Source organism: Bufo bufo, chromosome 4, assembly GCF_905171765.1.
Source record: "Bufo bufo chromosome 4, aBufBuf1.1, whole genome shotgun sequence".
Taxonomy (NCBI): Eukaryota; Metazoa; Chordata; class Amphibia; order Anura; family Bufonidae; genus Bufo; species Bufo bufo.
In genome coordinates, this window is record NC_053392.1 from 555,245,134 (window position 1) to 555,269,010 (window position 23,877).

Below are 23,877 nucleotides of genomic sequence, written 5' to 3' on the forward strand. Positions count from 1 at the left end.
ACAATTTTATTTTATTTAATAGAGAATGGTGTAACTAACAAATTTCTAAATCATCTCATTTAAAAAAATCTGCCTGCATCCACCTGAAAAAAAGCTGTAAAGCCATAGTCACTAGAGGTCACACTTCCACCTACATTGGAGTTCACTGCCTGTTGTGCAGCAAAATCCATCCCTGGTAACAGAGATTCAGAAGATGGCAGAGAGGAAGTGGGGACATGTCAGAGCGAGCCGAGCTCCTGAGCCTGATAAACCAACTGCTTCTACACTGCTTCTGAACATCACAGGAGCCTCCTGTGCGTCTGTATGATTTCCCCCTCCTTATCTGTATCTGGATCTGTGAGCTCCAGAGCTGAAAAAAACATCATGGGAAGTAAGAGAAAGATTGTCACAACAGTACAGGGCTGGCAGAAGGGAGACGCCCCATGCTTCTAAGTGAAATACATCTACCTGTGCAGCTGAACCAAGGAATAATATGGTGAAAAATCATTAGGGAAGCACAAACATTACTGCTCCTTCACAGTTATGGTTCTACAAATAAACACAGCCATTATGCAAACTTTTTTTTTTTTAAACTCAGGTACAGTACGCTTTAAACTTCCAGAGTTTTTGAGACTGGCTGACAAAGTAAAAAAAAGTAATTGCTTTAAGCCTTGCATTCACCATAATTTAGCCACCTGGTGGTAATGGTAATGGGAACTGGTCATATCACCACCTTCACCTAATAGCTACGGAAGCCTTAACTAAACGTCATTTTTCTTCTAAACAGCCCCAAAATCTGCACTGATTAATCAATTATATCTTTATAGTGCTCAAAGCACAGTTTTTAGGCAGGGGCTACACAGAGGCATGTGTCATGTGCCAGGAATATCGCATTGCAACATTGCATGTAATGACTTGGCAATGAAGTTGCATGCGGCATGGTGTGACATTCGCAAAAAACATGCTGGAGAAACAGTGAGATGGGTCAGAGTACCGATCCTAGCTACACGGCTTCCATTCATTAAAGAGGGAGTTACAGGAACAGCAAGTGCCGTTTCGCTCAGCTGTTTTTGTAAGCCTGGCCACCCGAGGCCGGCGTTTAGTACCATCCCGCCGTGGAAATGGCAAGATGGGACTACAACTTTAATGGTGTATTTCCACCTTAGACATTTATGGCCTATCCATATCCATAAGATAGATATGGAGGGGGGGGTGTGGCTAGCCAGGCATGTGAGCGGCAGCAAGTTCGCTGAGCTCCCGCACTGAACCCGGCAATTTATCCTGTGGACACCTCTATACCTGCGCAAATTATACCTTCCTGAGCCGCCGATATCGCCAGTCAGTTGAGGAGTGAAGTCCTGCTGCTTAGAACCGCCGATCCTGCCGCCATGTCCAGAAAGAGAGAAGGACGGGGTGCAGCCAGGGAGATCCAAGATGGCGCCGGACCCGACACGCCGAGCCGCCGGGAGCGTGCAGGCACGATACAGAGAGAGGCTGCAGTGAGACTTGGCAAGTATGCACGAGACGCCGCTCTCTCACAGGCTACAGGGGACAGAAATAAGCGGGCTTCAACTGCCAATTTACTGAGGAGGAAGAGGCTGGAGCAGACATAAGAGAAGTCTGCAGCCCCAATAGATATGACCCTCTGCTGACCTGTGATGCGGACACTGGGGCAGATGCTCCTGATTCAGACACTGAGGAGCCCACAATTAAAGATGTTATGAGGGCCATTTCAAAATGTGGTAAATCATTAACTGCTCTCAATATGCAGGTGGGGACTATAAAAGAGGATATCTCCATTGTGCGGCATGATTTGAAACGTTTGGCGGAACGTACCACTGCCCTGGAAGATCGTATGGGGGATGTGGAAGATGCTATAACACCTATTAAGAGAGAGTCCGTTAACCAAGCACGCCAGCTGGATTCCCTCATGGCCAAGCAAGACTACTTGGAAAATCGCCTGCGCAGAAATAATGTCAGACTGGTGGGGGTTCCGGAAAAAGTGGAAGGGGCGAATCCTACTGAATTCTTTGAGAAATGGGTGAAGGATCAGTTTGGACCTGAAACTTTGACTCCTTTATTTGCGATAGAGAGAGCTCACAGGGTCCCTACCCGCCCTTTACCCCCAGGTGCTCCGCCAAGGCCTGTACTCATGAAAGTTCTCCACTACAGGGATCGTGACATCATCCTCAGAAAACTTCTGGAAATATCTATTGATGGGCACAAGGTATCCTTCTTTCCTGATTATTCTATGGAGGTCCAAAAAAAAATGGCGAGATTCCTTGATATTAAAAGACGACTGAGAGGACTGGACGTCTCCTACTCCATGATTTATCCAGCAAAGCTGAGAATCGCGGCGTTGGGAAATACCTCCTTTTTTGAAGACCCCAAGGAAGCTCTGCGGTGGTTGGACCGCCACGAACGCCAGCTACGAGAAGCAAGACAGAATGTGGACGGAGTCTGACCTGCTGCGATTCTTAAAGTCCCCGGCTATATAAGTATTTCTGGGCAGGGTGTATGACTGAGTGTGTGTTTGCTATATACCTCATAGAGTCTTATTGCAATGTAATCCTAAGTGATATTAGTTTATTTCTCTACTATGATCCAATCCAGTCTTTGATGTCCATGACAAGATTGTTCTGAATGCATACTGTCCGGGAATTGGGCGGGAGCTCGGATACTAAGGGTTTAACTGTTTAAGCTTGGTTATATACAGTTCTATTGAGCACGGTAGTGCGGTTAACTATGTGCTTGTCACCCCTCCTCTGGGTAATATTTGTTACCCCTGGGCCTGATGACGCAGACGGGTTCTGTTTTTCTTTACGCCTCCAGTCCCGCTATGGGAATGCCAGGAGGGAACTAGTTGGCGAACTCAGTAACCCACCTACGAGGGTTTATGTTGAGTTTAAGAGGTTTTGGGGAGTTTGTTTAATCTTTGCAGCCATGAGAACGTTCTTTAAGGGGTATCCTATCAGGAATCTTGTATTGTCTTCTAAAACTGACACTGTGAGGGAGAGGTCCTTGACTGAGCTGGCGAAATATTCACCATTTCTAAATATCGAGTATGGCTAACTCAGTTAAATTCCTAAGTTGGAATGTCAGGGGTATTAAAGACGCAACCAAAAGAAGGGCGGTCATAGATAGCCTGAAGCAATACCAACCATTAATATGTTGCCTCCAGGAAACTCATTTAACATCAGACCAAACCCGTCTGCTTACCCCTCAGTGGGCCGGGCAATGCTTTCATGCCACGTATTCTACGTATGCCAGGGGTGTGAGCACTCTTATGCACAGGGCCATCCCATTTGAATGCAAGACAAAGCGTGTGGATGCAGAAGGGCGCTTTATATTTTTGCATGGTAAATTATATAACACTGACTGCATTATTATTGGTGTGTATATACCCCCACCCTAGTCACTGATAGTCCTTAAAAAGTTGATATCACTTATTATAGACCTCCCGAGTATTCCTGTGGTCTTTTTGGGAGATTTCAACAATATGATTAATCCTGCACTAGATAAATTTAATGATACCACACTAACGGTTAATAGGGAAGTAACCCCCTTTGGGCGGCTATTACAGGAAGCTTCCTTGCTTGACTTTTGGAGACTTAGAAACCCGGAAGCTAGAGTATATTCGTGTTACTCAAGTACATATAGATCATTGTCTAGGATAGATATGATCCTTGGTAATGAAGAAATGGGCCAACTACTCCGAGATATCATGTATCTCCCTAGGCGACTATCCGATCATTCTCCTATCCTACTAACTGTTTGTTTAGTGTCCCCTTTAATTCGGGGAGAAAGTTGCTGGAAATTTAACCCATACTGGTTAACTGTCCTGGCTGATACATCTCATGTTAAGGAGGAGTTGGCTGAGTTCTTCCAATTCAACACACATACTTCCTCCCGACTTGTAGTATGGGATGCCATTAAGGCCTTTTTAAGGGGCATATTGATTGCCAAAGTTAATGGGAGGAGAAGTGAAAGTAGGGCTAAAGTACAGGAATTGCTTCTAAGGGTTAAAAATGCTGAGACTAATTACGTAATGACCCCCTCTGCAGAACATGAAGGCCAATGGAAAGAGGCTCAGCAAAAGTTAAATGAAAGGCTATTACTAAATGCACAGAACAGGAGGTTCTTTCAGCAACAGAAATATTATGAGGAAGGGGAAAGAGCAGGGAGATTACTCGCCCTGCTGACTAAGGCTCAACACCAGACTAACTTTATAGCAGCACTGCGAGATTCTAATGGAGCGTTACATACCTCACCTGAGCAGGTAACGCAGATCATGTACACGTTTTATGCCTCCCTGTATACATCTAAATCTACTGCCCTTGAGTCGGAGATAGAAAGTTTCCTGCACCCGCTAGGCCTTCCCACTCTCACAGTTGAGCAACAAGCCATATTGGATGCTCCTGTTTCCCTGCGGGAATTAGAAATGGCTGTAGGTGATATGACTAATAACAAATCACCAGGGGAACGATGGTCTACCTGTTGAGGTTTATAAAGTTTTCTCATCTGTGCTACTACCTCAGTTATTAGAGGTGTTAAAAGAAGCCCAACGATTAGACGAAATCCCAGCAACTATGAACGAAGCGATCATAGCGGTGATCCCAAAACCGGGAAAAGATGTCTTAGAAGCAGAGTCTTACCGTCCTATTTCTCTATTGCAGGTTGACGTAAAAATTTTGGCAAAAGTCCTGGCCAATCGCCTGAACTCAGTAATCACTTCATTGATACATACTGATCAGGCTGGATTTATGCCCAATATGTCGACAGCGGTAAATATTAGAAGATTATACCTTAATATCCAGGCAGGCCAGGTAGACGCCTCGGATGCGGTGGTCGCATATGCGGCCAAAGCATTTGACAGTGTGGAATGGCTCTACTTAATATCGGTACTTAAAGAGGACCTTTCACCGATTCTTACTCTATGAACTAAGTATACAGACATGTGGAGCGGCGCCCGGGGATCTCACTGCACTTACTATTATCCCCGGGCGCCGCTCCGTTCTCCTGCTATGCCCTCCGGTATCTCCGCTCACTAAGTTATGGTAGGCGGAGTCTGCCCTAGCGCTGGCCAAAAGCATTGCAGAGCTCACAGCCTGGGAGAAAATAACCTCCCAGGCTGTGAGCTCTGCGCTGCGATTGGCCAGCGCTAGGGCAGACTCCGCCTACCATAACTTAGGGACTGGTATCTCCGCCTACTATAACTTAGTGAGCGAAGATACCGGAGGGCATAGCAGGAGAACGGAGCGGCGCCCGGGGATAATAGTAAGTGCAGTGAGATCCCTGGGCGCCGCTCTACATATCTGTATAGTTAGTTCATAGGGTAAGAATCGGTGAAAGGTCCTCTTTAAGGCTATGGGGGTCGGGGCAGGATTCATACAATGGATTAGGCTACTGTATGCTTGTCCTACTGCCAGGATTCAGGTGAATGGGAAATTATCGGCCTCCTTTAGATTATATAGGGGGACTAGGCAGGGATGTCCCTTATCGCCACTGCTGTTTGCAGTGGCGGTGGAACCGTTAGCTGCTGCCCTAAGAAAGGCAAGTGAGGTGAAAGGTATGGCGTACGGCACACTGACTGAAAAGGTCGCTCTCTATGCCGACGATTTCTTACTATTTCTGGAGAGCTGGCGTTCATCCCTTCCTGCGGCCATGTCGATCATTAACGATTTTGGGAAATTATCAGGCTTATCCATTAATTGGTCTAAGTCGGTGATTATGGCACTGTCTCCAAATCTAGAGATTGACTCTTGCCATACAGCAGGTTTGCAGGTGGTATCAACATTTAAATACTTAGGCATTCAAGTGTCAGCACAAATTAACGAATTTGCTAACCTTAATATACTGCCACTCCTAGATCAGTTTAGGAAAAAGGTTCAGGTGTGGTCTAAATTACCCTTGACTTTAATTGGTCGCACTAATCTTTTAAAAATGATCCCTATGCCGCAACTTTTGTATATCCTTCATAATGCACCGACTTGGATACCACTTAAAATCTTCCACACTGTTAATGCGATATTCCGTGACCTTATTTGGAAGAAAGGGATTCCACGCATAAAGCTTGCTACTCTAGGTAGATCCAAGACCCGGGGAGGGTTGGGTGTCCCAGATCCCTGGACGTATTACTTAGCGGCCCAATTACAACATATTAGAGGTTGGGATGAAAGTGACACTGTTAACACAGTAGGAAGGATTGTGCAACATCTTATTGGTGGTAGATGTATAATGGCAGCTCTAGAGGACGGTACTTTTGACAAAATGGGAGGACAATATAGCCTTCTGCGTGTTATACATAAGGTATGGTGGAAAGCTAGGACTATAGCAGGAATTTGTGGATACACGAACTTTACCCTGATATGGCCGAATTATGCCTATAAGGAATTGGATAAGGTCCCGACTGCCAAGGCCTGGGAACGATATGGTCTTGACCGAATGTATAAGCTATACACAGAAAAGTCCCTTAAGAGTTTTGCAGTACTACAGCAGGAATATGAGTTCCCTAACTCTCTCTTTTACGTTTACCTACAAGTTAGACATGCTATTCAGGCGCAGGGGAAGCAGGAGGAAATAATTCCCGCTGGAAAGCATATTATGCTAGATCTTACTTCTTCTAGAGGGACGACGAAAGGGGTAATTACACTTCACTATCTGAGCCTCATGGAAGCGATCCACAAATCTCAACTGTTAAAATTGTATGACAAATGGAAGCAAGATATTCCCGGTTTGTCAGTAGAGCAGTGGGAAGATGTAGTAGAAAGTTTTCCAAATGTGGCAGTAAGCGAGGCTCATAGAGTCTCTCAACTCTTTCTATTACATAGGGTGTACAGGACACCGGCTTTGCTGTTTAGAATGGGGTATCGGTCAGATGATACCTGTCCACGATGTGGAGCTCATAATGCGGACCTGGTTCACATGATGTGGAATTGCCCGAGACTTCGGCGCTACTGGATGGATGTTCGGGAATTAATCAACACTGTATATCACGTACAGATTGATTTTTCCCCTTTGGTATATATTTTAGGTCATATGGGAGATATCCCCGTCACTAGTGAATTGAGGCTGGCTATCCTGAGAATATTATACCAAGCCAGGAAGTTGATAGCTTTCCATTGGATTGCTCCTGATCCTCCACTCTGATAAGCAAACTACATATACTAGTTAAACTAGAAAGCTACGTGTATCAGAAAATAGGGAACAATAAAAAATTTAATAAAATATGGTCTTTGTGGATAGATCATTATGATGTTTTAGTCTAATATCCTAAATGTAACCGGAGAGTAGATTTTTGAAAATTGAGAACTTTAGAATGATGTCATTCTGCATAGTATTACTATGGTAAGCTGTAGTGAATGTATGTGAGGGTACTGTATGCTGTGATGATGGGATATGGGGAGCCCAGTGAAGGACGGACTTCTGCTTTCATGGACGTTTCGTGATCAAGACGTGAAAGATGGACCCTTGAACTCTAATTTATAATGTTTATTATAATGGCTGCAAGATTGGGCTGGGGAGGGTGGGGAAGATGGGGATTGCGGGAGGGTCGGGGAGGGGTTTTTCCTATTGTATTGTATTGTTTACTATAAAAAGCTATAAAATCAATAAAAATATTTGATTTAAAAAAAGATAGATATGGAAACTACTACTATGGACCTGCACCAATGTGAAGGACGTGGAGTCCCCTGACCGGTCTGTTCACCAATGCAACCAGATGGAGAATGAATAGAGAAGAGGTTGCACATGTACACAGCTCTCTGTATTTCCCTCTAAGGTGTCCATGTAATAAATCAAATGCTCGAGTCCGACAGAGTTGGAGTACTGTTACCGGCAGCAAACTGGTGGTCCTGAGCAGGTGGTCATCTGTATGATGTCCAAATGTCCTAATAGGGCTTATGGACAGGGGCTCTCCTGATGAGAAAACCCCTTGAAGCTTTATTTAAAGCTAGGGGAAAAAAAATTAAATTTAAAAAGAGCAATCCAGTCTTCTTGCGAAATTCTACAATATGATTTAGGACAAATGGCTGGGAAAAGACAATGGTCGGGGCACAAGTACCCTCCACCCTTTCTTATCCACTAAGATAGAAATTGGCTGGCAGTCAGGACTACTGTTATTTGTAACTGTAGGTCAGCATGTAGACGCTCAAGGAGACACGGAAGGGCATAATCACTCCGCGGGATTCTACATGATGCCGGTGACAAATAATACATGAACAACAGGAATCCATTTTGGGATCATTTCCTGTTTCCTCTGTAAAAACCTGTGAATAACACCCAAAAAGTGAAGAAGGCTTCACATTTTTCTCGTTTTCCAATAAAGCCATTTATAGTATGTTTCTAAAGATCAGCTGACAGACTATATAGCTGCAATGGGGCTTCTTTTAAAGGCGCTATGCCATGATTGATGCAAAAGGCTATAATCAGACATCATAGTACATGACCATCTCTTTCTAGCAAAGCTACAATCAGCCCTGCACCTCACATGGATCCAGAGATCTCCCAATTTATTGCGGCAACTTTATTGCTCCAAAGTGAGAAGAATAGAGTGACAGTCGGGCAGGAACACGTTTCCAGGAAATTCAATACTTATGGCCTATCCTCAGCATAGGTCAGCATTCAGAAGCAGACTAGGAGCTTAAAATGGCCCTGGAAAAAAAAATAAAAGTGGCCCCAATGTTGTAGATGGGTCCAAATTGACAGAAGTACATGGGGCCAATACAAGTTGTCAGGGTCAGTAATACAAAACAGTGCAGCACAAAATACCATCCCACAGAACCAAATACCACAAATGCGGCACAACATACTACCTAGAAGCTTCTCCCTCTGTGGTGGCCATCAATAACTGCCACGTCCTCTCCTCCAATTCGTCTCTAATATGGATATGGAGCAAGGGGCTTAGGAGGTGAGATGTGGGCCACAACACCAAAGCAGCCCTAGCTTCAGCATGCTGCCTGGTCTTCGCCTAATAATGACCCCCCTATAGTTCCCCCAGTAGTATGTACCTGTCCAATGGTAAAGAGGAGGGCTCGGGTGGCCAGTCCGCCCTTGTTGTCATTATCTGATCAGTGGGGGTCCTACACCCGGCAGCCCCCACAGACCAGCCTTTTGAAAAGACCATGATGTTCTGGTGAGCACCTCGGCCTCTTCCTAGGCCAGTGACATCACGTTTATTGGTCCCATGGCCAGCATGCACTTTGGTCCCATTCAAATGAATGGGTCTGGGCTGCAATACCAAGCACAGCCACTATAGAATGTACCTCTATAGAATGTAGCATTGTACTTGGTGTGTTGTGAGGAGGCCATAGCGCTTACCGGCCTCTTCAACCATCTGATCAGCAGTGGTGCCTGGAGTTGGACCTCCACCGATCAGATATTGATGACATATCCTGAGTATAGGCCACAAATATTAAACCCCCGTAAAATCCTTTTAAGGCGCTGGCTTCTAAAACCATTTTTATTTAGGTAACATTTTAGGCTCCCCCTACCGAAAACAAAAAATCTTGTTTGTGGCATAATTTGCATAAAGTTAATCATGATACAAGGTAAGAATTTTATATTCTTAAAGGTGATGTGCAAGAATGGGGTGGGGTTGGCAAAACCCCCACTTGGCCAGACCTGTGAGGGAAGATTACAAACCTGCTGCCCGGCGCTGGCTCCCCGCTCCTTCTCCTTCGGACCTGCAATGCTTCGCTGGGCTTGCTCACTGTAAACATCCGCTTTGACATCCCGCGCCAGTGATTGGCTGTGGTGGTGACCAGCTACCCTTTTGTCAGGACAAATGGTCACATGACACAATGGAATCTGGTCTCCACTGCGATGGTGATGTCAAACCGGATGCGAAAGAGCCCAGTGGAGAATCACAGGAGAAGTAGCGAGGAGCCGGCACCAGGAAGCAGGTAAGTAATCTGCCCTTTAAACGTCTGTCCTAGTTGGGGGGGGGCATGGAGTTTTCCAAATGCCCCCCATTCTTGCAAAACCCCTTTAAAAGGAGTATTCCGGTAGGTAGAAGTTTTCCCCTATACACAGGACATTGGCTATCTCAGAAACATTTGCAACCGGCCGCTCTGGTCATTTTAGGGGAGGAATAAGGGGCCTGCAGGGGGTATGGGCCCCCGTTCATGAGATCAGTGGGGGTCCTAGTGGTAAGACCCCCACCGATCCGATAGTCATCCCCTATCCTGTGGATAGGGATAACTTGTACCTACCGGAATATCCCTTTATGGGTGTCAGGAGATACACAGAATGTGGAGGTAAACTCATTACCTTAAGTTCAGAATATATAAGGATATGATAGTAGGACATTAATTATCAATTAATTTGTGTCAAAAGTGGAAAAATTGTCCAGAAACCCGTCAGCAAAATAGTTAACGACACAGAATAGGCATATGCCTTCAATGAAAAAAGCTCAGCAACCTTTTATGGAATAAGGTTTTCCATTTTTAGTAAAAAAACACAAAATGGCTTTTGTATATAGAACGTCAAGTAAAAACTGTTGACTGGAGCGCTAGAATATAATATACACGCGCGTAATAATTTTAGAAATGGAAACCTATTTATGACATAATCACTTGCAAATGAACACAAATATGCGGCCCCCTTCCAGAAAGGCATCTCATTATTAAGGCTGCAGCAAATCTAATTGTGAGCCATTAAGGCTGCAGCCGCTTCACAGTCAGTAAATTAAAAAGCCTATTTGCAATACACTGAAAAGCAGAGTGCAGCGAGGCTAATATGGCTAATGGGAAAAAAAAAATCACTGGGCAAAAAAACACGCGGAGCAATTTGGAGATGGGCAATAGAAATTTTCCTGACTGAGAGGTTGCAATCCATCAAATGTATTATTTTTTTCACCCCTCCACAACCCGTGCCTTCCCACTAAAGCCTTAATGCAATCAGGAATATGTGAAGAGTATTAGATTTCGGCGGGGGCCGCAGCCAGTTCTGAGGTGTCACAAATCGAGTTAGCCTGAGAGTCAAACCAGCGATGAACATCTTACTCAGACGTAAAGGGGATGAGACCGCTTCAGGTTTACATAATCACATCTCAGGCTACGATATTTTACTAACAATGAAAACCCCCAAAAATGGCTGCCAGAGGGTAACAGGGCACCCTACTCACAGCAGCACGCCACCCACAAATGTGTTAGGAATGTAGGTGATGTAAATAGAAGTGTAGTAAAGGCTACTTTTACACCAGCGTTAATATTTTCCGATATTGAAATCCGTCATAGGGTCTCAATACCTGAAAAAAACGCTTCCGTTTTGTCCTCATTCATTGTTAATGGGGACAAAACGTAACTGAACAGAACGGAATGCTCCAAAATGCATTTGGTTCCATTCTCATACCGGAGAGCACACCGCAGCATGCTGCGATTTGCTTTCCGTCCTGGGATGCGGAGCAAGACGGATCCATCATGACTCTGACAATAGAAAACGGATCCGTCCCCCATTGACTTTCAATGGAGTTAATGACGGATCCGTCTTGGCTATGTTACAGATAATACAACCGGATCCGTTCATAACGCATGCAGACGGTTGTATTATCAGTAACGGAAGCGTTTTTGCTGAACCGTGCCGGATCCAGTAAAAACACTAGTGTGTAAGTAGCCTACAGGGGTTGTAAGGGTTGAGGTAAAAAAAAAAAGTGCCCGAACGGGGGTGTTGAAAACGTGATAAAACAATAAAATAGGCATTACGGAGATAATTCTCTTGATATTTTTTTTACTAATTATGAAGCAAGCTCTTTTCTAATCTGTTTTTACTTTTTTTTTTTTTTTTTTTTACTTAGTCCACTTTCATACTCACGTTTTGGCTTTCCGTTTGCGAGATGCGTTCAGGGCTCTCAGAAGCGGTCCAAAACGGATCAGTTTGCATTCTAATGCATTCTGAATGGAAAAGGATCTGTTCAGTTTGCATCAGTTCAGTCTCCATTCCGCTTTGGGGACAGACACGAAAACGCTGCTTGCAAACGTCCTGCCACACAATGTAAGTCAATGGGGACGGATCCGTTTTCACTGACACAATCTGGCACAATAGAAAACGGATCCGTCCTCCATTGACTTTCAATGGTGTTCAAGACGGATCAGTCTTGGCTATGTTAAAGATAATACAAACAGATCCGTTCTGAACGGATGCAGGCGGTTGTATTATCTGAACGGATCCATCTGTGCAGATCCATGACGGATCCGCACAAAACGCGAGTGTGAAAGTAGCCTTAACATGGTGATGGCAACAGTCATTTGGCCCAAGATGCTGCTCTTAGCTGAACCAATGCACTTCCGGAAATTTGCTTTCCAGCAGTCACTTGAAGATGAAAAGCCTCTGCTGGAGAACAACCCACTGAGGGACATTCACAAAGCGCTTTACCCGTAAAAAGAGTTGCAAAATATGGCACATACTTAAACTTCTCGATACTTCTCTGAAGTGGAGAGAAAAGGAGGCAGGGCTTCACAGGAGGGGGAGGGGCTTCATGTGGCCCGCCAAATTTGCGATAACTTGGCCCAGAAACTGGTGTAGGTTATAGCTGAAGTCTAGGCCAGCCCCAGAGATGCGCCTAATTTTTTACAAGGCATCTGCCTCTTAATAAATGACGAACATCTCACTCCAGCGCAGGGAGTTTAAGACTGGTGTATGGGTACGCCAGTCTTGATAAATGTCCCTCAATGACTTCTATGTGGGCATAGAATGTCCAAGGAGATGGGAAGAAAGTGAGCTATGACCATCAACAAATCACAAAAAAATTCAAAATAAATAAATATATATATCTGTATTAACTATCTATTAGTTACCTTTCATTGTAATTATGCCTATGATGATAATGAGATGACTGTGGACAAGTGATCTCTACAGAACAGGCAGTGTCACGTCTTTTACGAGTAGTAAGAAAGAAAAGTACAATATGAAAGTGCAGTTTAATTTCTTTTGAAACAAACAGATAATAGAATGCAAAACAAAACATGAAAATGAACGGAAATCAATACCGTATGTTTAATATGCTTGATTTTAAATAAATAAAATAAAAAAATAAAAATAAATAAAAGATAAATGAAGCAGTCCTACTAAAGATCTCCTATCCTCCCTGTGCCGACAGCTCCAATGCAGACGGACACCTCCTTGGTACTAGATCAGGAAAGGCCATCAACATCAGGCAGACGGTGGTCTGACCATCGCCACCCCTGCTGATCAACTATCGGAAGGGCCCGTGGTCCGCAGTCTACCTGCACACAGTCTAGTTAGATCCTGGAAAACCGCTTCAATGGCCGAGTGTGCCGCACAAGGGAATGATTAGGGATATCGGGACCCTAAGGCCTCTTTCACACGGGCGTTGCGGAAAAATGTCCGGGTGCGTTGCGGGAACACCCGCGATTTTGCCGCGCGAGTGCAAAACATTGTAATGCGTTTTGCACTCGCGTGAGAAAAATCGCGCGTGTTTGGTACCCAAACCCGAACTTCTTCACAGAAGTTCGGGCTTGGGATCGGTGTTCTGTAAATAGTATTATTTTCCCTTGTAAAATGGTTATAAGGGAAAATAATAGCATTCTGAATACAGAATGCAAAGTAAAACAGGGCTGGAGGGGGTTAAAAAAAATAAATAAAATCATTTAACTCACCTTAATACACTTGCTCGCGGCCCGGAATCTCCGTCTGACTCTTTTACTGTCTAGGACCTGTGGAGAGCATTAACTATAGTTTAAGGACCTGGGATGACGTCACTCTGGTCATCACATGGTACGTCACATGATCTTTTACCATGGTGAATCACCATGTTATAAGGGAAAATAATAAGGTTCGGGTCTCCATCCCGATCGTCTCCTAGCAACCGTGCGTGAAAATCGCACCGCATCCGCACTTGCTTGCGGATGCTTGCGATTTTCACGCAACCCCATTCATTTCTATGGGGCCTGCATTACGTGAAAAACGCACAAAGAGGAGCATGCTGCGATTTTCACGCAACGCAAAAGTGATGCGTGAAAATCACCGCTCGTGTGCACAGCCCCATAGAAATGAATGGGTCAGTATTCAGTGCGGGTGCAATGCGTTCACCTCCCGCATCGCATCCGCACGGAATACTCGCTCGTGTGAAAGGGGCCTAAGTATCCCACTTCTGCATTATTGGTGGGATCTAAAGACACGTCTTGGAACCACTGTCTTAAAATAATTATGCAGGTCATCACATATACAAATAGGAACACCGAGTCCGTGATCATTACCAAATTGTTTGGCCGTTTAATTGTTTTTTAACATTATAATCACTGCAAAATAAATCCACACCTAAATGACAGATCCAGAAGTTCACCTGCAATTACGTATCTGAATTATATGTTTCATGTGAAGCTCATTCTATGACAGCCGGACGCCCTGTATTTTACACTAATTAAAAATCAACTCTTACCAATGTAATCTTCTGCTTAATTGAAGAGCACCTGCAGCACATATCAATGTTTTACTCTTACAAGAAGCAGATAAAAAAGAACTTCTAGTGGCTAGAGGTACAGACCCAGAGCGTCCATCATCCAAATTACAAGGAGGGGATAGAGCCGGCAGATTCCTAGCAATCTAGACATGGTTCGGCAGCACTGTGTATTAAATCAGTGTTCAGCGTCACATATAGCTAAAGGGGATAACTAACTGATGACTGGGGTCTAACTGCTGGGATCCCAAGCACGGGGGTCCCATTCCCCTGATCTGATGGAGTGGCAGGTCAGGCTTGCGTCCTGCTGCTCCATTCATTCTCAATGGGACCTCCGGAAATAGCCAAATGAATATAGCGTCAGGGCGCATACCTGACCTGCCGCTCCAACAGATCGGGGAAGCAGGATCCCTGTTCTCAGGATCTCCGGGGGTCCTAGTGGTTGGAACCCTAGCAATCGGTTAGTTATCCCATATCCTGTGGGGAGGGGGCAACTTGCAAACTTGGCACAGCCCCTTTAAAGGGAATGTCCAGGGCTTGGCTTCAACAACGTATCAGGTTTCTTTACCCAGACATGTGCATGCTGCAGCCAATCACTGGTCACAGCGGTGACACTACAGCCAATCACTGGTCACAGCGGTGACACTACAGCCAATCACTGGTCACAGAGGTGACACACTACAGCCAATCACTGGTCACAGAGGTGACACACTACAGCCAATCACTGGTCACAGAGGTGACACACTACAGCCAATCACTGGTCACAGAGGTGACACACTACAGCCAATCACTGGTCACAGAGGTGACACACTACAGCCAATCACTGGTCACAGAGGTGACACACTACTGCCAATCACTGGTCACAGAGGTGACACACTACAGCCAATCACTGGTCACAGCGGTGACACACTACAGCCAATCACTGGTCACAGCGGTGACACACTACAGCCAATCACTGGTCACAGAGGTGACACTACAGCCAATCACTGGTCACAGAGGTGACACTACAGCCAATCACTGGTCACAGAGGTGACACTACAGCCAATCACTGGTCACAGAGGTGACACTACAGCCAATCACTGGTCACAGAGGTGACACACTACAGCCAATCACTGGTCACAGAGGTGACACACTACAGCCAATCACTGGTCACAGAGGTGACACACTACAGCCAATCACTGGTCACAGCGGTGACACACTACAGCCAATCACTGGTCACAGCGGTGACACACTAAAGCCAATCACTGGTCACAGCGGTGATACACTACAGCCAATCACTGGTCACAGAGGTGACACACTACAGCCAATCACTGGTCACAGAGGTGACACTACAGCCAATCACTGGTCACAGAGGTGACACTACAGCCAATCACTGGTCACAGCGGTGACACTACAGCCAATCACTGGTCACAGCGGTGACACTACAGCCAATCACTGGTCACAGAGGTGACACACTACTGCCAATCACTGGTCACAGAGGTGACACACTACAGCCAATCACTGGTCACAGAGGTGACACACTACTGCTAATCACTGGTCACAGAGGTGACACACTACAGCCAATCACTGGTCACAGCGGTAACACACTACAGCCAATCACTGGTCACAGCGGTGACACACTACAGCCAATCACTGGTCACAGAGGTGACACTACAGCCAATCACTGGTCACAGAGGTGACACACTACAGCCAATCACTGGTCACAGCGGTGACACACTACAGCCAATCACTGGTCACAGCGGTGACACTACAGCCAATCACTGGTCACAGCGGTGACACACTACAGCCAATCACTGGTCACTGAGGTCACACTAAAGCCAATCACTGGTCACAGAGGTGACACACTACAGCCAATCACTGGTCACAGCGGTGACACTACAGCCAATCACTGGTCACAGCGGTGACACTACAGCCAATCACTGGGTGCTGTGTCACACGTCGAGACGGACCAGGAAGCACAGAGGCAGGTGAAGGACCTGGAAGGGGTCAGGGCAGGAGCGGCAGGGGATCAGTCAGGTGAGTATTACTTCTTTTATTATTTTACACCGTTCTTAGGCTACTTTCACACTTGGGTTGTTAATTTCGGTATTGAGATCTGGCAGAGGACCTCTATACCGGAATTAAACGGATCCAATTTGATTTTGCACATCAGGATGCATCTGTTCCATTAGGATGCGGTTGTGCGAAATCAAAACGAAAAAAAAAAAAGGATCGGTCACTAAATACATTGAAAGCCAATGGGTGAAGGATCTGGTTTCTTAGGCTCCTAAAAAACGGATCCGTCACCATTGACTTACAATGTTTTCAGTGCCGGATCCATTTTTTTCCATTTTTATGACCGGACACAGAACCGCAGCTTACAGCAGTTTTGTGTCCAGTCACAAAACGGAATGCTGCCGGAACGGAAGACATCCTGAACGCATCCTGAACGGATCTCTTTCCATTCAGAATGCATGAGGACTAAATGGAAACGTTTTTTCCCGGTATTGAGATCCTCTGCCGGATCTCAATACCGGAAAACAACACAAGTCTGAAAGCAGCCTTTTTTAAAATGTTTATGTGTCCAGACACAGGTAACGGATACATTACTTATTTAAAGGGGCATTGTAGTTTCAGCAAATAACGGGTCTTCTTTGCATACCAAAAATGAATGCAATTTTCAATATAAGTTCTGTATCGATTACTTGTGGTTTTCAAGATCTCTGCTTGCCATCATCCAACAGAGGCTTTTATATTCACTCCCAGTGGCTTAAAATCTGTCCTGGTCTTGTGATAGACACATAGGTGCATGCTTCTTTACAGTTACAACAGACTTATCAGAGCTGTGTTTAGCAACAAGCCATTCACCTGTGTGTCCATCAGGACAGATTTTTAGGCCTCATGCACACGACCGTTGTGTGCATCCGTGTCCGTTGTTCCGTTTTCCTTGATTTTCTGCGGACCCATTGACTTTCGACAACGGTTCGCGGACCCATTCAAGTTAATGGGTCTGTGAAAAAAGACTGAGGCACACAAGATTATCATCCGCGTCCGTGATCCGTGTCCGTAGGCTACTTTCGCACAGACGGATCCGCAGATCCGTCTGCATAAAAGCTTTTTCAGATCTGAGTTTTCACATCGTAAAAACTAAGATCCGACAGTATATTCTAACACAGAGGCGTTCCCATAGTGATGGGGACGCTTCAAGTTCGAATATACTAAGAACTGTGTACATGACTGCCCCCTGCTACCTGGTAGCACCCGATCTCTTACAGGGCACTGTGATCCGCACAATTAACCCCTCAGGTGCCGCACCTGAGAGGTTATTTGTGCGTATTATAGCCCCCTGTAAGGGCCAGACCCCCCTCCCTCCCCAGTTTTAAATTCATTGGTGGCCAGTGCGGCCCCCCTCCCTCCCCAGTATTATATTCATTGGTGGCCAGTGCGGCCTCCACTCTCTCCCCCCCCCCCAATTAAAAACACCCCCCCCCCATCATTGGTGGCAGCAGAGAGTTCCGATCGGAGTCCCAGTTTAATCGCTGAGGCTCCGATCGGTTACCATGGCAGCCAAGATGCTACTGCAGTCCTGGCTGCCATGGCTACTTAGCAATTTTAGAAGCATTATACTTACCTGCGCTGTCTGTGTCCGGCCGGGCGCTCCTCCTACTGGTAAAGTGAAAGGTCTGTGCGGCGCATTGCTTATATCACAGACCTTTCACTTACCAGTAGGAGCAGCGCCCGGCTGGTCACAGACATCGCAGGTAAGTATAATGCTTCTAAAATTGCTAAGTAACCATGGCAGCCAGGACTGCAGTAGTGTCTTGGCTGCCATGGTAACCGATCGGAGCCCCAGCGATTAAACTGGGACTCCGATCGGAACTCTCCGCTGCCACCAATGATAAGGGGGGGGCTTCAAGTTAAAATATACCATCGGATTGGAGAAAACTCAGATCCTATGGTATATTAATAGGGACTCCTGACTTTACATTGAAAGTCAATGGGGGACGGATCCGTTTGCAATTGCACCATATTGTGTCAACGTCAAACGGATCCGTCCCCATTGACTTGCATTGTAAGTCAGGACGGATCCGTTTGGCTCCGCACGGCCAGGCGGACACCAAAACGCCTTTTTTTTTTACTTTCCTTCATGTCCGTGGATCCTCCAAAAATCAAGGAAGACCCACGGAAGAAAAAACGGACACGGATCACGGAACTACGGAACCCGTTTTTGTGGACTGCAAAAAAAAACGGTCGTGTGCATGAGGCCTTACCCAAAGGCTTAAAAGGATTAAACATGAAGGTTTCTATTGGATGAAGGCAAGAAGAGATCTTGTTAACTGCAAACAATTTATACTGAAAGTATATTAGATAAGTGTATATATTTTCTTATAATATTCTGTATTTACTAAAACTGGAATATCCTCTAAAATGAGGCAAGACAAATCCTAGGAGTCAGGAAATCAAGGTGCCTACTGCTACTAGGACCCAAGGGAAGGGCTCTGCTTAAGACATGAGCAGTGACACCTCTCCACAGCTCTGAGATTCTTCACCGGTTACTTGTAATACAGTCCTGATCAAAAGTTTAAGACCACTTGAAAAATGGCAAAAAATCTTATTTTACATTGTTGGATCTTAACAAGGTTCCAAGTAGAGCTTCAACATGCAACAAGAAGAAATGAGAGTGAGACAAAACATTTTTTGAGCATTCAATTAATTGAAAATAAGAAATTAAACTGTAACAGGTTGTTTTTCAGCTGATCCAAATGTTAGGACCACATGCCTTTAAAAGGCCAAATCTGTGCAAAGATGTGGATTCATTGTCATTTTCTGTCAGGTAGTCACACGTTGTGATGGCAAAGGCAAAAAAACTCTCCCTTTTTGAACGTGGTCGGGTTGTTGAACTGCATAAGCAGGGTCTCTCACAGCGCGCCATCGCTGCTGAGGTGGGACGCAGTAAGACAGTCATTTGGAATTTCTTAAATGATCCTAAGGGTTATGGAACAAAAAAGTCAAGTGGAAGACCCAAAAAAATGTCATCAGCACTGAGCCGGAGGATCCAATTGGCTGTCCGTCAAGACACTGGACGATCCTCGACCCAAAATAAGGCCCTTACTGGTGCTGACTGCAGCCCCATAACCATCAGACGGCATCTGAGACTGAAGGGCTTAAATAACAAAAAACGTCTTCAAAGACCTCGTCTCCTTGAACGCCACAGAACTGCTCGTTTGGACTTTGCAAGAGAGCACCAAACATGGGACATTCAAAGGTGGAAGAAAGTTTTATTCTCTGATGATAAAAAATGTAACCTTGATGGTCCTGATGGTTTCCAACGTTACTGGCATGACAAGCAGATCCCACCTGAGATGTTTTCTACGCGCCACAGTGGAGGGGGCGCCATAATGGTCTGGGGTGCTTTTTCCTTCAGTGGAACAATGGAGCTTCAGGAAGTGCAGGGGCGTCAAACGGCCGCTGGCTATGTCCAGATGTTGCAGAGAGCATTCCTCATGACTGAGGGCCCTCGTCTGTGTGGTAACGACTGGGTTTTTCAACAGGACAACGCTACAGTACACAATGCCCGCAGGACAAGGGACTTCTCCCAGGAGAATAACATCACTCTTTTGGCCCATCCTGTGTGTTCCCCTGATCTAAATTCAATTGAGAACCATTGGGCATGGATGGCAAGGGAAGTTTACAAAAATGGACAACAGTTCCAGACAGTAGATGGCCTTCGTGCGGCCGTCTTCACCACTTGGAGAAATGTTCCCACTCACCTCATGGAAACGCTTGCATCACGCAAGCCGAAACAAATTTTGGAAGTGATGAACAATAACGGCGGAGCTACTCATTACTGAGTTCATGTTTGGAAGTTGGATTTCTGTTTTGGGGGGGGGGGGTTTAGTTTTTTTTGGAGGTGTGGTCCTAAACTTTTGATCAGCTGAAAAACAGCCTGTTTCAGTTTATTCGTTGTTTTCATTAAATTGAATGCTCAAAAAATGTTTTGTCTCGCTCCCATTTCTTCTTGTTGCATGTTGAAGCTCTACTTGGAACCTTGTTAAGATCCAGCCATGCTAAATATGATTTTTTTTTGCGATTTTTCAAGTGGTCTTAAACTTTTGATCAGGACTGTATATCTTACTGACCTGGAATGCCGTAGACAGAAGAGAGAAGACTAGGGACAAGGTGCGTTCCAGTGCATCCTACAAGCACTGAGGTCACTCTAGGGGCAATACAGAACAGATGAAGGGAATGGCCAAGATCTGTCCACAGCAGGGTCTCGGAGAGGACCAAACATTACTCCTGACATGTCTGTTTTAGTAACTACTTGCATTTCCCATGTAATTATTCTGGAGCATCTATTCTTAAGACTCCATGTTGTTCTGTTCCTCAGTTATTGATACTAGAAATTTGTGAATAAATTTGCAGTTGGGTATTGCCTGACTGGACAGTGTCAGACTGTGCAGGGATAAAAATTTACAATTAAACATGTAGACTATTTGCCTTCTTTTAACATATGTCTTTAATAATACTTTTAAAACTTAGCTTTTAATATCAATTGTTGTAAAATCCCTAACGGACCATTAAATAACCTATATTAAAACAATCTGTTGTGTCGCCTCATTAATTCTCAGAGTGCTTTACCAGCACTGTTAGTCGCTCAGTGCTAATATATCAGCGGTGAGAGTCTGGTAGCCGCGCGCTGGCTCCAGACTCTTCTCATGGAACTCTGTCCCTGCCTACCACATAGTATTACCTATTAGTTACTTTCCCTCATAGAGGCGTCACTGGTGTACTACACATTCCCTTAAGCAGTGTTTGAGTTCCATGAGCAGAGTCTGAAACCAGCGCGCGGCTACCATAATCTCACCACTGTGCGACTAGAGATCCGTCATAGGGGCTCAACACCGGGAAAAAAAAACGCTTCAATTTTGTCCGCATTCATTGTCAATGGGGACAAAAAACTGAACTGAACAGAACGGAATGCTCCAAAATGCATTCCGTTACGTTCTCATACTGGAGAGCAAAGCGCAGCATGTTGTGGTTTGCTTTCCGTCCTAGGATGCGGAGCAAGACGGATCCGGCATGACCCACAATGTAAGTCAATGGGGACGGATCCGTTTTTATCTGCCACAATAGAAAACGGATCCGTCCTCCATTGACTTTCAATGGAGTTCATGACGGATCCGTCTTGGCCATGTTAAAGATAATACAACCGGATCCGTTCATAACGGATGCAGATGGTTGTATTATCAGTAACGAAAGCGTTTTCGCTGAACCCTGCCGGATCCAGCAAAAATGCTAGTATGAAAGTAGCCTAACAGTGCTGGTAAAGTACTCAGAATTAATGAGGCGACACAACTGATAGTTTTAATATAGGTTATTTAAAGGGGTTCTATAATTTGTTTTAAAGGGAACCTGTCACCAGGATTTTGTGCATAGAGCTGAGGACATGGGCTGCTAGATGGCCGCTAGCACATCCGCAATACCCAGTCCCCACAGCTCTCTGCGCTTTTATTATGTTGAAAAACCGTTTTGATCCATATGCAAATGAACCTGATATGAGTCCTGTGTCCGGAGATGAGTCAAGCGGAAAGGAGCCCAGCACCGCCCCGCGTCCTCCGAATCTCCTCCTTCCTGGCTGACGTCACAGAGCTGGAGCGCCGAAATCTCGCGATGCGCGAGCTAGCGCATGCGTAGTTCGTTCCCTGTGCTGAAGCCAGCACAGGGAATGAACATGATGCCGACACTGCGCATGCACTAGCTTGCGCATCACGAGATTTCGGCGCTCCAGCTCTGTGACGTCAGCCAGGAAGGAGGAGATTCGGAGGACGCGGGGCGGTGCTGGGCTCCTTTCCGCTTGACTCATCTCTGGATACAGGACTCATATCAGGTCATTTGCATATGGATCAAAACGGTTTTTTAACACAATAAAAGCACACAGAGCTATGGGGACTGGGTATTGCAGATGTGCTAGCGGCCATCTAGCAGCCCATGTCCTCAGCTCTATACACTAAATCCAGGTGACAAGTTCCCTTTAACTGATGATCTATCCTCTGGAGATTATCACCTTCAAGTGAACAGAGCTTAGCCGCGCCCAGGCCAGTTGATACTAGTCGTGACGTCACTGGGCCAGCGGTAAACAGTGAGAAAGCCGCGGCGCTGCTGGAGCGCCGCTGCCTTCTCAAACAGCTGGTCGGCGAGGGTTCCGGGTGTCGGACCCCCGCCGGTCAGATGCTGATGATCTATCCAGAGGATAGATCATCAGTTAAAATAAACTGCAGAACGCCTTTAATGGTCAGTTAGGGATTTTACAACAATTGATATTAAAAGCTAAGTTTTACAAGTATTATTAAAGACATATGTTAAAACAAGGCAAATAGTAGTCTTTATTCCAAAGTGCCTTAACATATGCCTGGGTCTATGTTATGCAGGATAAAGACTGTGCAGGGACACTTCCCCCCCAACTGGTGGTAAGACACATCAACAAATTGATTAAAGGGGTTATCCTGGAAAAGATACTAATAACTTATCCTCAGGATAGGTCATCATTATCAGATCAGCGGGGGTCCAAGTCCCGACACTCCCGCCGATCAGGGAGTCTCTGCAATCACTTACGCTCTGGTGAACCATGTAGACTCCCGGCCTGCTTTCCAAGCACAGTGCTGTATATCGTATAGTGGCAATGCTTGGTACTGCAGCTCAGTACCATTGACTTGAATAGGGCTGAGCTGTAAGTATGCCATTTGAGTGAGGTACAGTGATGTCACTGGCCTCGAAAAAGGCTGCAGCGCTCAAGGCCCCTTCAAAATAGTTGATTGGCGGGGGTCGCGGGTGTCGCCCCCCCCCACAGATCTGATACTGATAACCTATCCTGAGGATTAGTCATAAATATCTTTTCCTGGATAACTCCTTTAATACACTTCTAGAAGCAATAACTGAGGAACATGGGGAATACAGTTATTTACTAAAACAGGCATATAAGGAGTGGTGAATGATCCCCTTTTCTAGGATCCATTTTTACATAGATACCAGATCTTCGATGTCAGCAGCTTCTGGCTGGGAAAAGTTCACAGGTAGTTGTACTCCACTTAGGCCACTGAAACAGACTACCCCTGAGCAAAAGGGGGCAGCATGGGCCCCTTCAGTCACATGACAAGATTAGAGCTTTATGTAGGTGGATACAGAGGACTATATGGCAAGGATAATCTGTCATAAATCCTTTTCAATCGGGGCTTCACATTCTTTGGAGGTCCGAGATTAGAATTTTGTCCTTGCAACAAAAAAAGCTGGTCATCTAAATTAGATGAATGTAGGCAAATGCCAACTACCTAATGTGTATATGGGCATCCCAACCCTCTTGTAATGGCAGATGTCAGGGGAAAAAAGGGGCTATTTTAAGGGGCAATATGCAAAGACCAGGAAGTCTGGCAGCAGCGTACTCCCCTCTCCCTATCGAGAACACAGACAAACTCAATCGAGCCAAGTCTCCGTGTGTATGAGGGATC

General features: G+C 45.4%; 1 protein-coding gene across 1 annotated transcript in view; it reads right to left on the minus strand.

The window, feature by feature from the left end:
- EHBP1 (EH domain binding protein 1) overlaps positions 1-23,877 on the minus strand; it is a 411,889-nt gene that overhangs the window by 227,054 nt on the left and 160,958 nt on the right. The gene's annotated exons all lie outside the window — the stretch shown is intronic.